At 39.3% G+C, this 13987-nt stretch overlaps 1 protein-coding gene across 1 annotated transcript in view; it reads right to left on the bottom strand.

Annotated features, from left to right (window-relative positions):
• chst15b (carbohydrate (N-acetylgalactosamine 4-sulfate 6-O) sulfotransferase 15b) overlaps positions 1 to 2313 on the bottom strand; it is a 38071-nt gene extending 35758 nt beyond the window's left edge. Inside the window, 1 exon segment of the mRNA XM_078279684.1 lies at positions 2187 to 2313. The gene's annotated coding sequence lies outside the window, so the exon portion shown is untranslated.
• Between the last annotated feature and the right edge of the window lie 11674 nt (positions 2314 to 13987).

The following is a 13987-nucleotide window of genomic DNA, read 5'->3' as shown; positions in this document are numbered from 1 at the left end:
TTACTAATATATTATGTTATTAATAATAATAATAATATGAATTTAATATACAGTCTATGGAGTTCTCCAGGCTGCAGCCATACCTGACTCTAATAGAAAGGCAGAGTGCTCTCTCTCCCCGTGGGGTCGAAAATCAAGCTGTTCCACTAGCTGCTCCCTCTAGAAGTCTGGAGAACTTCCGTTGTGTAATCTGGATGCTGCGTTTTTGTTGCATTTGTTTTCTGGGTTTGTGTGCTTTTCTTTTTGCATTGTTTCATATTTGCAGCGCGTTTATGTATTTGGTTGTGTTGTGTGTATTTGCAGTGCGTTTATGTATTTGGTTGTGTTGTGTGTATTTGCAGTGCGTTTATGTATTTGGTTGTGTTCCAGCACGTTTGCTGAATGCTGCATGTGTTGTCAAATTAATGAAGTTGTTTTCTTAATTTGCTTGTGTTTTGTCTATTTGTGTGTGTTTTCTTAAGTTGCAGAGCGTTTGCCCCTGTCGGCCACCGTACTTCTCAGATCCTGAACACACTCTTTATAACATCTAATGATCTAAACTTAGCACAAAAAGTAAGGAAATTTGTGTTTGGTAGATTATTTCTATGTGGTAACAATGCTTTTTGGTAATAAATCTTATACCGTTGGAAAGCCTGTTTAGTTCCCTTTTAAATGGTGCCCCATTTGTAAGGAACATGCATTTGTGGGATGAGCAGCAGCGCTGAGTATGTGGGTTGCGCCCATGAAAAATTTGCCAAATCTTCTCTGCCAATGCCAAACAGCTTATTCTGCCATTGACTCGTTTGGTGTTTGGTGGATTGGATGATTGAAGTTTGAAGAAACAAGACATATTGGCAATTTCACAACTTATTCATTTCACAAACAGGAGCCTCAGTAGCATGTGGAAGAACCATACACAGCCACAACAGCCTGGCACCTCCGCCTCATGCTGGTCACCAGCCTGGTCACACACTGCTGTGGGATGGCATCCCATTCTTCAACCAGCAGTCCTGACCTCAACCCCATTGAACACTTGTGGGATCAGCTTGGGTGTGCTGTTCATGCCAGAGTGACCAACACAACCAAATCTTTCATGGGCGCAAACCACATACTCAGCGCTGCTGCTCATCCCACAAATGCATGTTCCTTACAAATGGGGCACCAATTGAAAGGGAACTAAACAGGCTTTCCAACGGTATAAGATCTATTGCCAAAAAGCATTGTTACCACAGAGAAATAACCTACCAAACACAAATTTCCTTACTTTTTGTGCTAAGTTTATATGGGAAAATGCATCTGTGTGTGTGCAACCAGGCACTTAAAACTGTTTTTAAAAAAATCATAAAAACCCATTTGGAAAGCATTCCCAGTCAGTCTCATATTTGCCTTGCGGCAGTCTGTGGTCTATTTGCTGTCTCAGGTAAGACAAAGAGATGAGAGGACCACCCTGTCCCTCCTGAGGCTTCCCCTGCTCTCATTGGTCAGCGGGACATCCTTTTGTTTTGGCTCCCACGCGAGAAGAGCCGAACAACGCATCTGGTGAACGGAAGCCAGAATATTCCTGCACAATCACAAAGAAAATGTGACATCTGATTCTTAGAATCAAAGCAGTCCCTCGTATAAGTGATGGTGATGGCGACTGTGATCAAATATTTCCGGTAGTCATTTATTATAATCTCCACGCTGTTAACTCTACAAGCAGCAGCTCGTTCTTCCACTTTAAACCGAGGCAAACTGAGTCAACTCTTGAGTTAGATTAGAATACATAGTGACCCATTCATTCTGTACGGGCAGCGGGCGCCTCGCCGCTGAAAGGAGACCGTTATATTGGCGATGTCTCCGGTTGTATACAGGGCACACAGTCAAATCACCCAAAAAAAACTTTTCCATTTCTGCACGCAGTCGAGACACAGTCTAAAAACAGAGGGCATGAACTTCACCCACTCAGAACTGATGGAGACAAAAACAAAAAAAAATGCACTGACAGCACTGAAATCAAAATACACTAAGGCTAAATATCGTGGAGTAGGCTAATAATAATAATGCTGTCTGAAAAAAAAAAAAAACGTACCATGAGTTTCTTCTTGCAGCGCTCACGCGACCACCCGGATCAAACAACTTCTCATTGCCGGCTCGTATATTTCCATTCCGGTCACCGGTCACGGAATTAATGACATTTGTAAATCCGTGTAATAAATATGTTTTACCCTCCGCTGGCGGTTACATGTGAACAAGTTGTAGACTCTGCGCCGTGACCGTCTCTCTTTCTCTTCTGCTTCTCTCTCAAGCTCCCGATATGAACGGTGGGAGTCAGTCTCTCTCTCTCTCTCTCTCTCTCTCTCTCTCTCTCTCTCTCTCTCCCCCCTCCCCCCCTTCTATCCCCCCCCTCTCTCTCTCTCTCCCTCAGTCTCTATCGGCTGCTCTCTGTATTGGGGGGGTAAGTGTGAGGGGTGAGAGGCAGCAAAAGGGTGGAGGGAGCAGGAGTCCCTCTTATAAGAACTATAAGACTGTAACCTCACAAACAGGAAAGCTAGTTAACGTTACCTCTACTAGACTTTAATAGGAATAAACATCGTACAACACAAATTTCCAAAAAAATAAAATATAAAAATAATATATATATATATATATTTTTTTTTCTCACTTAGCCTACATTGTCCTACAGCCATGCACATATTTGGGGTTTTGCCCAGGGTTTTAGATTTCAGTTTCAGATATCTAACTCCACCCCAATACAGTGGAGGTGAATGGAATTATATGTATGGCGGTCACAGTAGGCTATAGGCCTATTGAAAGATTGCATTTAAAAAAAAAAAATTCAAGGGGACGTTCCAGTGGCCTTGTGGTTAAGGCGCATGCCATGTAGCCGCAGTATTATTATTATTATTCATTGCTTCAATTAAATTAGTAGAATGTACTTTTGTAAATCTAAATTTGAATTGTTTTTTTTTTCTACAGCCTTTAAACCTAAGACACTTATGTGTGCAACAAGATAATATAGTATCGCCGCCTATTAACCCATGTATAACCAAGTGGCAACCGCCAGCGCGGAAAAATAAAGCCAATGCTGAAGTGCCAAAAAGTGCAGTTCATCGAAGGCCCACTTGAGGCCGGCTCCAAAAGAAATGCAATCCCCATAGACCCCCATGTTAAAATGCCCAATTTTACAGCAGAATTAAACATGTTTACAACCTGGTACAAAAAACGATTTTGGACTCTATAGCTAAGTTTTACCCTTAATGACAACTGTGGGGGTTTAAATTATATTTAAGTTTAAAGTTCTGCATAATTAAGGGAGTTTCGCTTTGAGTGACAGGTTGGCTGCCATCACAGGAGGTGAGCATAGACTGTTGCCTTCATTCAGCCTACCTCAGCCCTGTCCACGCTCCACCTCTTTGTCCATTTTTGGATTAGCTGGCATCAGGCACTGCCAAGATGCCGAAGGACAGAGCCACCGGGAGCCGCCCACTTTGAGCTTCATTTTGGCTCTTCAGAAAGCTATGGGGGACGTCACGGAGACTGCGTCAATATTTTAGTCGGTCTATGGTATCAACTCACAAATAAGAGATTACGGAAAAAGGTAGAAATGACAAATGCATAAATAGCGGTTAAAGACAGCTCTAATGCCATGGAAAGTGTTCACTATGGCTTATTCAGAGTTACCGTATTGTTTCTGGAAGGACTGTTTGGGAATAAGTCTGGTGATAGTGTACATTTTTCTTATATGTTGTTATATTTGCTATTATGATTTTCTCATTGTCAACAAATCCCATGAAAAGCCCAAATCCAATAGTGTGCTTATCTGTCTATCAATACTTTCCCAGTCTATCTGTGTGATCCATTGGTTCCTACTGAGGATGAAATCTTTAAAAACAGGTCACAAATAATGTCTAAAGTTTCATTTAAAAAAAGGCTAAATCATTTCCTAAAACAGCTGGACACTGCTCAATGGATAATGGCTTTGGCAACACAGGCAATACTGTTTGTAGAATTTCATTGTTGGTTTTGGTCTTTTTATAGGATTTGTTGACAATCCTAGTAAGAGTAGAGTAATGCCAGCCTTATCATTTAATGTTATTGTCAATTCTCTAAGCACCACAAATGTTCTATTCATGTGCATTGTACTTTGGTTGAGTCAGAATTTCTTAGAGACGGATGCCTCTAACACAAAAACTTCCTGCATAGTAAATGACAATGCCTTTTCTAATTTTTGTGAACTGGCCCTTTTAAATTAACCATTAACATATTGCTTTAAACCTGAGCTAAATGCACTACAGATCTCTGTTAACACTAAATAAATATAAAAACATCATGAATTTTTTATTGTTCGTCTATATTGGTCCATCATTGTATTATTGTGGTGCTTGTTCCTCAGCAGAGAGTGCATAGATGGGTTGGTTAAGGGGGGGGGGATAGGGGGAGGGGATAGCGACCACCAAGACAGCTGCTGCTCACTGGCTGGTTATTCAGACCATTAAGGCAAAGAAGGATTTATAAGAGGCTATGTCTGTATGTCTGTTAGGTTTCTTTGCTTTGCTTTAGCCTTGCGTCTAGTTAGTGATGTCTCAAGTATAACTGCCACGGCTCAATATTGGAGAATTTAAACAATAAAACAAGGTGTTTGCCTCCCAGACAAAGGAATACAATAGAATGCACTGCAATTACCTGGGAAAACAAAGGCCAATCATTTCACAATCATTTGAGAATGTGTGTATTTATCTGCTGGTGTTTCAGCAGCAGACAGACCCCAACTCTTGCATGATGAATTCCAACAGGGAGATGGATGCATGTGGGCCAGAGATATGGGAGATGATTCATCATGACGCATCCGGACGGATTCAGCAGCTTGACTGCGATGTAGCCACATGTGGCTGCAATTCTCTCTGCGAGAGGTGGATTCACCAAGCGCATGCTCAGCTGCGAAATATGTTGTCTCACATCATGTTTAAGTGATACCGCCACAGGTCTGGTACTGCAGTCGCTGAATCAATTGTCATCATCATCATCACAAGCATCATCATGGCTACCATTAAGCCTTCAGTTGCGGTTTTCCACGTGCTAGTTTCAAAAGCCTCCAAAATCATTATTGCCAGTATATCCTTTCCTTTATTGCAATAAGCAACTAGCCCAAGGGAGGTTATAGATTTTCATTGTATTTCCTCTTCTCACAAAATTAATTTTTGTGACCGCCTGCTGTATATCTCACTCGAGGATGATCCCAATCTAATCAACCACAGTAGCAAGACTGTTTGTAAGTATTTATCCTCAAATCTTCTGATGGCAACAACAACACTAATGATGATGATGATGATGAAGTCATTGTGCAATGGCTGGTTGTCTCCTCGGCAAGTCATCGAGCCACTGTGCCTGCAGTGTGCCCCACGTCTGCAGCCAGACATGCCTCTTAGCAACAGCCTGTCTCCACCTCTGTCTCTATAAAAGCCTGGTGGAAAATACTGAAAAGGAAAGAAATGCAGAAAAAGTCGCTACTCTTGTTTGTTTTATTTCTCTTCTTCTTGTTTGTTTTGAGCTTAGAAAATTGCATACCTGCATTTGTTTTTTGTTTCATCACACATTAGGAAAGCAACGTGTGTGTGTGTGTGTGTGTGTGTGTGTGTGTGTGTGTGTGTGTGTGTGTGTGTGTGTGTGTGTGTGTGTGTGTGTGTGTGTGTGTTTGTGTGTCTGTCTGTGTGTGTTTGTTATTGAGACCCTTGTGTCATGTTTTTCACCTCCGAGCTAATGAAATAAATTACTACATATTTGAACCAGAACGTCAGATAATTCAGTGTGGCCGTGGCATTCAGTTGCTTGTTTCATAGCACACATTCTACCATTACTTTCTCAAAAATGGCATTCCAAAGATCAAAGTGCTAATATTTGGCAGTAAGCGTGACATTTTTACTTCCCTTATGCATTACTGTAACTATCCAATCACTGTCATCCCTGCACATTATTGGTGGCCAGCAAATCCAATTTATAGTTTGGCAGTTATCCACTGCACTACCGGAGTTTTAAGCCTCTACAAATGTGATCAAAGGACCACAAAATAGTCTGTGAAGTTAGGTCTTGTCAGGTTTCATATGTCCTTGAAATTGGACCCAAAAGAAATCAAATTGAAAAGCTTTTATTTTGTTGTTGAGTCAAGGCTTTTGTAGTGTCAGGCTTGAGTTTCTATCTCACCTGTGTTTAGAGGAGGAAACTGCATCCATTCCGATTTAAATCACGACAAAGAAACTCCGCTAAGAGTCTCTGAGCAGAGCGAGAGTCTCTGAGCAGAGCGAGACTCCCCACGGTTCCTCTGTTAAGGAGTATTTTTATGAACAGCACACCACTGTCAGCTCTAAAACAGTCTCTTTGAGGTTTTTTTTAATGTTCTGTTTAATGGAAACAGATATATAGAACCTAGCAGAACAGTCAAATGAGATTAGAAATAATAGCGTTTAAATACAGGCCTGTTAGTGAGAGGGGGGTTGAAAAGATGTCTGATAAAATCATATTGGGGATTTCTTAGGAAAGAGTGAACACTCCTGTTTAAATGACTCACTGTTTCCATTGAAAGCAGTATGTTTTCAATACTTTTGGTCATGAAAAGGGGATGAGATGTCTTTATTTTGTCTTCCGTGCATATGTGTTTGTTGCTAAGTCTGGTTTTAACTTCCATGAGCTCAGGCAGCTGCTGCCATGCGGGGTTTTCCAGCTTGGTCATTACTCATCTCTTTCATTCCATGTTGTGTATGTCAAGGCTGAACGGTGATTACAGCCTGACCCTGATGATATTTGTAAAAGCTATTCAGCACCAATATAGGGGTCTAAACAGAGATCGTGGAATGCAGTTTCAGCTCTAAAAATGGCTTTATTCCTTTTAACTGATATTACTGCTGAAAACATCTCTTGAAACATATTTCTCTTGAAAAATAAAGGATACAAATGACTACAAAAAAGTCCATTATATACAGAATTATAAAATATGGATGCTTTTGTTTTACGTGTTTTTAAACCTGAGAGTTATTTAATTTTCTCAACCCTATAAGGTTAACTTGAAAAAAAATCCCCAAAGCCAGAGTTTGGAAATTTTCACCTGATGAGAACTAAATTCTCAGCTCTAGTGGAAGAGACATGATGTTATAAACTAATCATTATTTCAAGTCTGGTTTGATATGGACTAAAGTAATGTGAATAAATAATGCAAACACCCCCCCCCCCCCCATGGCTTGACACAGAGGCTAAATTTACCACCATCAGTGAATGTTTTTCTTAGACTACAGGGGTTCCTCTAAATTCAGATGACTAAAGCTGATCTGTGTCCTTAGCCCAGATCAAAAGGCAAAACATTATTATGTGTGTTAATCTGCTGTAATCTCCATAAGATATTTGACCAGTCAGAGGGAGACATGATCACCTGACTCCACAGAGAACAATGCTGCCTCAGCAAACAGGGACCTTCGATTGAAGCTGCCACACTCTATCGTCTTCGTCATACCTCTCTGCGCTTTGGAGGCTGTTCTTTCACATCAGTGGATGAATGGAAACATTGAAGATTTCTGTTGCAATACTCAAAAGAATGAATAAACCACGTCACGCTACCTAGTAAGCTGAGCTCCAACAGATATTGGAGGGAAGACAATTTTTCCCCCCTTGAAATACCCATTTGATTTATGATAGCCTGCTTGTGTTCGTAGCTGCTTCTTGTGGAAAAAGGGTTTTCTTGAAGAGGTCGGGTCTCTGGAGAAAGCCAATAGAGCAGAATCATGTAGTGCTGGACAGGATGCCATACATCAGCTTACTAGGCAGGGTCACCGCCCATTTTCCCATAACAGCACACATACACAGTTTCCACATACAGTACACAATGTTCATTCAATTCATAGATTTATTGGTTGACAGTGGAGCTGTTTCAATCATTTTTTAAGCACAAATGCCTAATTTCCTCATCATATATGATAGTAAATTGAATGTTTTGGACTGTTGGTTGGACGAAACAAGACCACCATTGGGCTCATAAATTGCGAGTGGCATTTTTTCACTCTTTTAAACATTTTATAATGAACGATTGCAATCGAGAAAATAACGAGTCCTCCAAACTATGCGTTTATATGGGTTGTTTATTCCTACCCTATAATATGACCCATAGGATGGTTTCATAAATCAGCGCCCCTAGTGATGGCAGGAAATGCAACCCACAAGAGCGTTTTCCATCCTCATATTTAAACCACAGAATGTAACGATCGTGGTTTTAAACCCGTTGTTAACGTGGTGAAACACTCGCAGTTTGGTTAGGTTTATGCACCAAAACTACCTAGTTTAGAAAAATATTGTGGTTTGGGTTACACATGTGACGTAGTGCCGTTTGTTCCGTAAAGTAAAAAACACTCGCCGTTAACTTTTATTTTCAAACTCCAACCCTGATCTCTTGGGTGAAAGTCCTGTTGTTTTGTTTGCCTCGTTACGCTGGGTTTGGCGCTCTTATACTTCGTTACCTTACGTCCTGCTTTGCTCCTGTCTTAATTACTACAGCCACTAAAGAGCGTCACCACTATAAACGTAAATATAAGTCGTAATTTCTGCTTGTACAACTAATCTGGGCATTTTTCAAGGGAGCACAGTCTTGAAAATAATCAGCAGATGAATTGACACTGAAAATAATTGTTAGCCCTAATTGACAGAATATTAACCGACAGCATTTTTGAAAATTGATTACTTGAAAATAGAAATGCACCGATTGACCGGCTAGCTACCGGAATTGCCCGATTTTCACGTGATCGGCCATGACCAGCGACCGGTCGGTCAGTCTGATATATGCACTCTGGCGCCAGGGTTTCCGCTATATGCATATAGCAGCGGAGCACCTCCGCTCCATCAGCTGTTTTTTATGAAATGTCATAAAGTCGTAATTATTCACGGCTCTGCAGAGCCGTCTGCTCTACTGATCTCAGGCGAACAGTCAGCCGCTCTCTCTCTCTCTGTCTCCCCTCTGAGGCTGAACAACTGGAACATGAAAAGCGCACTCACGCGGGTCCCGTTCTTCCATAACATTGCACTTTAGATGTTTGTGAATTTCCCACACCAGGAGTAATTTATATAGTTCTATTTTATAGCGATCGATTATCTGTTCAAAAAATGTTCTATGTTCTATGCAAAATGTAAAATGTTCTATTAAAGGAAAGATAGAAAAATAAATATTTGTGTGTGCTGTAAAGTGGTTAGAGAAAATGAAATCAGTATCGGCTGAAATCAGTATCGGCAGGTCAAACTCTCGGCCTAAAAATTGTAATCGGTGCATCTCTACTTGAAAATCTTTTTGGTCAGATAAAACAGGGAATTTTGAAGACGTCACTTTGGGCTCTGGGAAATTGTGATGGACATTGTATGTCACTTAACAAACTGAACAAAACCAACTAATAATTGCGAGATTAATCGCAAAAGAAAGTAAAAATTATAGTTGCAGCCCTAAGGCACAATATCCTCCTTTTGTTAATGCCTCATACAAAAAAACATCATCACCCTGAGTGAGTTTCTTTGGTTTTACATTTGTGTTGTTCAGGTAATGTAGAAAACTGAAGGCACATCCATTCATTTGTTCATACAGACTGACATTAAACTGGCTTCACAAGTCCAGTGAATAGAAACAGTCTAATTGTCAGCGTTTTAACCTTGATGATCACTTCTCTTTCAAGATTTGCTGAAATCATTGAAAGAAAAAGGCACATTTGAAAGTACAGAGAGTACAGATTGCAGTCAGTGTGAGAGCTCGAGGGATAGGGGATCTTGACCGAATTAATAAGTTAGTATGATAATGCCCTTTTTTCCACATTTAGAAAATAATTTATAGGCTCCCCCTGCATTCACAATGCTATTTCCGTGGTTACAAACAAATTTATTTTCTGCAAACGCATGGTCTAATAGAATGATAATGGTATTGGCAATGTCAGTTCTGTAGGTTATTATAGAATTATTAGAATATATTATAGAAACATGTTTTCACAGGAAATGTTCTTTTCCACATACTTCTAAATACTATATACTGGGAAATAAAACACTATTTTTAGTGTATTCTGTCTTCCTGAGGAAAATGTTAAACATGCCAAATGCCAGGAAACAAACCTCATTGATTTGAGACTAAACTTTTTAATGAGCCGACGAAGGAATTCAAATAGCAACGGAGACACAAACATGAACGGAAAGATGGCTGGAGGTAGACGGAAGTACATATACATACAACATACACATACATAATTTGCTCCCATTTGCATTTTGTGTTGTATTTTAATGAGATTTTAAAATGGCATGGCAATGTAAATAAACTGTGGACTCGACGAGGGTTATAATGAAGTAATTATTACAGAGTAATGGAAACCTGTCAGTCATGTCGGTATTATTTTGAGCCAATGGTTCAGTATTTCTTTGCTTGTTTGACAGGCCATGTGCTGTTGGTTCAGTCACCGCAGATGTAATTTGAGGACTATATTTTTGTGATGTTTATGTTTGAAGTGAGGGAGAGCAGTACAGTAGAGGCTTTTGAAGTGATGCAGAGTTGTGAATTCTGCACTAGGTTGCTGTGTGCCAGAGCATGGATGCACGTTATTTTTCATTCAGTTCACTTTTCACATTTCCTTCTGCTTCAGTTTGATGAATCAGTTTGATGGTGTGTCCGGTTTTGATATCCTCACCTTTGCATTTCACCATCCTGCTGGTGAGATTCATACTCAGAGGACGTGCTCACTTTTTTGTACAGTTTTACCATTAAAGTCACGATTTGTGATTGTTGTCTTCCCTGAGAGGACAGAATAAGGAGTAAATGAGAAAAGATTTCAGTGGCATAGCTGTGTGGCTATTTCCGCCAATCAATATTCAATTTCATGCAAATAAGTGTGATTAAAGCTGATTTCACAGGCACAAGACCACTTCGATGTTCCTGTCACAGATCAAACATAGATCATTGGTTTAAACGCAAGATTTGCACTTTGCATTGTGGGAATTACAACAGCATGATCACCGCTTTGCTTCCACATTTAATCATGGAGAAATTAACATTGGTTAACATACTGAGAGATGCCTCTCTGAACAGAGACACCCCAGCAGATTTGCTAACAGCAACCATTTCATTAAAGCTCACGGCCTGCGTGAGGAATCTAAATTGGATTTCTTAGCTCTGTGATCGCAACAGATTTTGAAAGAGCATAAGGTCATAAAGGCCCAGGAATTTCTCAAGGACAGTATAATATGCAGATTGAGCATGAAGATAACTTCCATTACAGAGGACTTTGTGTACTATGGGGCACAGCAAGCTATTACAGCTCTAAATGACAAGTAAAGTGAGAGCAGGTGCTAAGTCTATTTTGCACAGCAGTGCATAAAATTGGACGGGCTTAGGTTGTTCGGGACACTATAGTGCTTTACGTGGAGTGAAAAGGTTAATACATAATTAAAAACATTTTAGAGTTGTAACTAACACTTATTTTCATTAGCATAAATAGTTTTTGGATTACATATTTAGTTATATTAGAATAGATTAAATATTTAAAAAAAACTGAAAAATGCTAATCAGAAATTGAGTTGACATCTTTAAACAGTCCAAAACCCAAACATATTCAATTTACAATTAGATAAAACAAAGAAAAGCAGCAAATCCTCACATTAGAGAGCATCTTTACTTAATAATAACTTTATTCATCAAAAAATATTTAATTGCTGAATGGTTTTCTGTCTACGAACTAATCAATTTATTGTACCAGCTCTCTAAAATTTTGCTTAAACCTAAACACACTTCACTGTCCAAATTCGGTATTTGAATTAAACATGCCATGACAAATGAAAAGTGACTTGGGTCAGCAGGGTGACAGACAGTAATGCATTCATGGAGCTACGCACTGTAACTTTAGATTATAGGAAGCCGGCACATTGAATGACAGAAAGAGTTCTGAGGTTAACAAAGAAAATGCAGCCATTCATATTCACATAAGAGCCAAAGTCAACCTCTGTGCAACTGATTAGTTTATCAAATTACAGTAGAAATACATTTAGCTGGACTCAAGTTATGAGGCCTGTCAAATGTTGATGTATTAAATTAGAGAGACATACGGCTCTGTGTATAATTCAGCATTCCAGCTGAATTGTCAAACTATTTGGACATGCGTCTGTGCTTCTCGGTTGTAGAAATGGAAAAGGGGCAATCTGTCAGTCAAAGACTGCGAGACAGCTGCTCCGTCCAGGTGCCAACCTGTGTTCCTCTGCCAAGGGGGTGACTTCACATCCTCCATTAACACTGAGTCCCATTCATTTTCAACTGGGAGAATATATGGAGCAGGAGGGAGGAAGGATCAGGAAAGAATTAAGAAAAAAGGGGAAAGGAAATGGAAAGTGGAGACAAAACGTTGGCAAAAATACCTATTGTGCTCACTCGCACCTGTAAATGGAAAATACTGGTTAGTCAGGACTCTATTGATCATAACGAGGAGTTAACAAGATTATGGCTGAAACTAATGATTATTTTTCGTGAAGGATTGATGCAATAAGGCCGTTAATTGAATAATCATTCAGTCTTTAAAATGTCAAAAAGTGGAATGTATGTCTTCTTCTAATTCCTTTTTCTTGTTCAACCAACAGTTCCAAAAAGCCAAAAGACATTTATGTCACAATGATATAAAACAAATATGTATTTTTTTACTTATTTATTGTCTAAAATATTTTTATTTTAATTAATTATTTTTATAAAGTTAGCAGTTTATTTTTTATTGACTAATCAACCCCATCATTTTAGCACTAAAGACATTGACAAGAAAATATTGCACACCCATACAAATAGACATTAAAAGAAATGGACAATGTGACCCCGTTGTTTTCCACGGAGACCAGTGAAGTCTATTAGAAGCACTTTTCTGTGGGTAAAAAAGCAAAATCACAGCTGAAGTTTGGTCAGAGACAATGACCTCTGACAAATGTGACTCCTCTGTGGATGATAATTAAAAACAGCTCAAACTGGAAACCGCCACAGGGGGTTACTTGGGCTTCTCATTATCGCAAACGACTTGTTTTATTCTGACATTTTGGCTGATTTTTGAAGTCAGAGAGTGTAATGCAGAAATAGGATTTTATAGATCTAATACTCAGAACTGGCTGCAACCTTCAAATGAAGGTTTCCATACTGTACCAACAGCTCATCTCTACTGAGCATCATTGTGATGGCTTGCTGTTTTATACTCATTCAGGTGTAGCAGCAGCAACAGACACAACAGTCTGCTGGCTGAAACGGACATGTGCACATGTCCAAGGTCATTATTCCCCTTCATGCTTCTGTTTCCAAAACACAGGTTCTTGCACACTTCCTGCTCTGATTAATTTGCTATTACCTATCTTTATAAAATAAAACAACAAAACTGTACATGTAAAACTAAAGCAGAATGTGTACATATGATTCATCTTCAAATAACTCCCATAAAAGATAAAGAGCCAGTGTCTGGAGTATCAAAACATCTACATTTTCCACAAATCTCAATTTAAAAATCGATTTTTGGGGAAGGGCAATGACTTATTTGCATATCATTTGTACCATTTGGGAGTATGAACTGATCAGATTTAGTCATTTTGGACATTTGAGAAATTTGCTGATTTGCTCACTTACCCGATGACTCTTATAGCATGTACATTTAAGTATGAAAACACAAAAACCAAAACATAAAAATGACAAGTTGTTTCCATAGGCTTAATGTGCTGGTACTATTTCTTGGCTGGGCCAGTGACATTTTTAACTTTTGGCTAGATCCAGGCTAGCTGTTTTCCCCTGCTTCCAGTCATTATGCTAAGCTAAGCTTATGCCTCCACTCTTCATATTTAGCATAGAGATACGAGAGTGGTACCAATCTAACTCTCTGAAAGAAAGTGAATAAGCATATTTCCCAAAATGTTGAACTATTCCTTTTAATACTGTGTTCCATTTTTCTGCTGCACAATGCATACCAACACAATTTTGTATTGTAACATTGTTACACCCGTTATTATTCTTTCTCTTTAA

Source organism: Sander vitreus, chromosome 21 (assembly GCF_031162955.1).
Source record: "Sander vitreus isolate 19-12246 chromosome 21, sanVit1, whole genome shotgun sequence".
In the NCBI taxonomy this organism is placed as follows: Eukaryota; Metazoa; Chordata; class Actinopteri; order Perciformes; family Percidae; genus Sander; species Sander vitreus.
This window is presented reverse-complemented; position numbering and strand designations above follow the sequence as displayed.